Genomic DNA, 4577 nt, shown 5'->3' with positions numbered 1-4577 from the left:
TAATTCTCAGATCAGAATCATAAACAACAAAAGAAATTCACATGCCAAAACCACAATGAAAGAATAATAAAAGTGAAAGCCAAAACGCTATGTCCCCACCAAACCCCACCAGGCCTGTAGAAGAGTTCTACAAAGAGAACACACTAGTGATAACCCAGGACACAGATTTTAAAAGAACAATCATAAACATGATCAAGGAATTCAACGAATTTAAAGAACACACAAACAAACAAATAAAAGAACTGAAAGAAGATAGGGATAAACTTCTGATTGAATTCACAAAAGAGAAACATTGAAGAAAACTCAGGCAGAAATGAAGAAGGAAGTGAAAAACTCAAGCCAACTTGAAACAACAGGGGAAAGCCTCACAGCTAGAATGAATGAACTAGCAAACAGAATATCAACACTGGAGGATAAAGTTGAAATGGACCAGTCAAGCAAAGATTATTAAAAATTTAAAAAACACAAGAATGGAATATGCTGCAAGAGATGTGGGACACCTTGTAAAGACCAAATCTACGGATCATAGGGAAGGAGAAAGGAGAAGAACTTCAGGTTAATGGTGTTGACCAGATCTTAAACAGGATTGTAGAAGAGAATTTCCCAAAATTAAGGAAAGAACTCCCCATACAAATACATGAAGCACATAGAACACCAAATAGGATCAGAAAAGAAATTCCCCACGACATATCATAGTAAAAACACTAACTGTACAGAACAAAGAGAGAATACTGAAAGCAGCAAAAGAAAAACAACAAGTCACATACAAAGGAAAACCCATCAGAATTACAGCTGACTTATCACCACAAACTATGAAAGCCAGAAGAGCCTGGACCAAGGTATTTCCAGTTCTATATGACAATAGATACCAGCCCCGAGTACTTTACCCAGCAAACGTGTCTATTATAGTTGAGGGGGGAAGAAAAATCTTCCATGACGTGAACAGCCTGAAAGAATACATGTCCACAAAACCAGCCCTTCAAAGAATACTTGAAGCAGTACAGAGAGTAGAGAGAGAAACAACTATACCCCAGGGCAATGAAAGGAAATAAATAAAGGTCTAATTGAGGAAACACAAAATTAGACAGAGAACACAAACAGCAATCAAAATGGTGGCAAGCAATACACACCTTTCAATAATAACCTTAAATATCAATGGCCTGAACTCCCCAGTCAAAAGACACAGGCTAAGTGAGTGGATTAAGAAAAAAAAGTCCATCTCTTTGCTGTCTGCAAGAAACCCATCTCACCTTCAAGGACAGGCACTACCTTAAGATAAAAGGATGGAAAAGAATATTCCAAACAAATTGCACTAAGAAACAAACAGGGGTTGCAATTCTAATATCTGACAAAATATACTTCAAAGTAAAACAAATCAGAAGAGATAAGGAGGGTCACTTCATTCTGATCAAAGGAGCAGTTAGCCAAGAAGATATTATAAACAGGGCTTGGTGGCATACACCTTTATTCCCAGCATTCAGGAGGCAGAGGCAGGCAGATTTCTGTAAGTTCAAGGCCAACCTGTTCTACATAGTGAGTTCAGGTCAGCTGGGACTACAGGGAGACCCTGTCTCAAAAAGACAAAAAAAAAAGAAAAGAAATTACAATTCTTAACATATACGCACCAAATACTGGTGCACCCAAATTCATAAGAACAACACTACAGGACTTTAAGACACAGATTAACACCAACTTAGTAATAATAGGGGACTTCGGTACCCCACTGTCTCCATTAGACAGGCCAGCTGAACAAAGAATAAACAGAGAGACATCTGAATTAAATGATACCATACATCAAATGGACCTAACAGACATCTTTCAAATATTCCACCCAAGCACCAAAGAATACACTTTCTACTCAGCACCCCATGGAACTTTTTCAAAAATTGACCACATACTGGGCCACAAAAAAACTTCAACAAATATAAAAAAGTTGAAATAATTCCATGCATTCTATCAGACCACAGTACAATAAAGCACAAAATCAACACTGCACAAAGCCCTAGTCACTACACGAACTTGTGGCAATTGAACAACGCACTCCTAAACAATGAATGGGTCAAAGGAGAAATTAAGAAAGAAATAAAAGAATTCCCGGAATTCAATGAAAAGCAAAATACAACACAACCTCTGGGACACTTTAAAAGCAATCCTAAGAGGGAAGTTTATAGCTTTAAGTACCTACATTAAGAAATTAGAAAGGACCCAAATAAATAACCTAACACTGCAACTTAATTCCCTGGAAAGATGCAACTCTGGAAAGTCAAGAACAAACGAAACCCAAACCCAGCAGAAGAGAAGAAATAACAAAAATCAGAGCAGAAATCAATGAAATAGAATCAAAGAATCAATGAGACTAAGAGCTGGTTTGTTGAAAAGCTAAACAAGATAGTCATACCTTTAGCCCAGTTAACCAAAAGAAAGAGCAAATCCAAATCAACAAAATCAGAGATGAAAGGGGAAACATCACAACAGACGCCCAAAAGATCCAGACCATTATAAGGGAATATTTTAAAAACCTATACGCTATCAAATTTGAAAATCTGAAAGAAATAGATGGATATCTAAAATCATGGGAACCCCCAAAGTTAAACCAAAAAGAAATCAGCAGCTTAAACAGACCCATAACATATAAGGAAATTGAAACCGTAATACAAAGCCTCCAACTAAAAAAAGCCCAGACCCAGATGGATTTACAGCAGAATTCTACCAGATATTTAAAGAAGACCTCCAAACAATACTACTTAAATTATTCAAAATGATAGAAACAGAGGGAGAACTCCCAAATTCCTTCTATGAACCTAGCATCACTCTAATACCCAAACCAGCTAAAGACACAACCAAAAAGAAAACTATAGACCTATATCTTTAATGAACATAGATGCAAAAATTCTCAGCAAAATACTTGCAAACCACATACAGACACACATCAAAAAGATCATTCACCATGATCAAGTAGACTTTATTCCAGAGATGCAGGGGTGGTTCAATATATGCAGGTCAATAAACATGATTAATCATATAAATGGACTCAAAGACAAAAACCACATTGTTGTCTCAATAGATGCAGAAAAGGCTTTTGACAAAATTCAGCATGGATTTATGTTCAAAGTCTTAGAGGGCACTGGACTGGAGGGAACATACATCAACATAATTAAAGCTATATATAACAAACCCAAAATTCAGCATGCATTTATGTTCAAAGTCCTAGAGGGAATTGGACTGGAGGGAACATACCTCAACATAATGAAAGCTATATGCAATAAACCCACAGCCGATATCATTCTAAATGGAGAAAAACTAGAAGCATTCCCATTAAAATCAGGAACCAGACAAGGATGTCCACTATTTCCACTCTTTTTCAACATAGTGCTTGAAACTCTTGCTAGAGCAATAAGAGAAGAACATTAAAGGAGTACCAATTGGAAAGGAAGAGGTCAAACTACTGCTTTTTGCAGACAATATGAAACTATACCTAATAGGTCCCAAAAGTTCCACCAGAAAACTCCTAGAACTGACCAACACTTTCAGTACAGTGGCAGGTTTTAAATCAATCTACAAAAATCACTAACCTTTCTATATACAAATAACAAGCAATTGGAGAAAGAATACAGGGAATTGCTCCCATTAACAATTGCTGCAAAGAAAAAAACATCTTGGAATAAATCTGACCAAAGATACCAAAGATCTCTACAATGAAATTTTTAAATTGCTAAAGAAAGAGATTGATGAAGACACCAGAAGATGGAACGACCTCCATGTTCATGGATTGGAAGAATTAATATTGTTAAAATGACCATCCTACCAAAAGCAATATATAGATTCAATGCAATCCCAATCAAAATCCCCATGACATACTTCACAGAATTAGAAAAAAAAATCCTTAAATTCATATGGAAGCACAAAAGACCCCAGATAGCCAGAGCAACCTTGAGCACAAAGAGCAACGCTGGGGGGGGGGGGATTACTATACCAGATCTCTATAACAGATCTCGAAGTATACTACAGAGCTATAGTCTTAAAAACAACATGGTACTGGCGCAAAAATAGATACATAGATCAATGGAACATTATTGAAGACCCAAACTCAAGTACTCGCAATTTCAGCCACCTGATATTTGACAGAGGTACCAAGAACACACAATGGAAGAAAGCCAGAATCTTCAACAAATGGTGCTGGCAAAACTGGATCTTCACTTGTAGAAGAATGAAACTAGATCCTTATCTTTCACCTTGCACAAAAGTCCACTCCAAGTGGATCAAAGACCTCAATGTGAAACTGGAAACCATGAAACTATTAGAAGAAAATATTGGCAGTAACTTACAAGATATGGGTGTAGGAAAGGATTTTCCAAAATGGACAGAAGTTGCTCAGGAAACAAGGTCAGCAACCCACAGAATGGGAAAAAATCTTCACCAGTGACACATCTGGCAGAGGTTTAACATCCAGAATATATAAGGAACTCAAAAAACAAGAAATCAAGAAAGCAAGTGACCCCATTAAAAGATGGGCTAAAGATCTGAACAGAGAGTTCTCAAAAGAAGAAATAAAGATGGCTAAGAAACACTTTAAAAGT

This window comes from Nannospalax galili, unplaced genomic scaffold (assembly GCF_000622305.1).
Source record: "Nannospalax galili isolate Female #2095 unplaced genomic scaffold, S.galili_v1.0 scaffold1183, whole genome shotgun sequence".
NCBI lineage: Eukaryota > Metazoa > Chordata > Mammalia > Rodentia > Spalacidae > Nannospalax > Nannospalax galili.
This window is presented reverse-complemented; position numbering follows the sequence as displayed.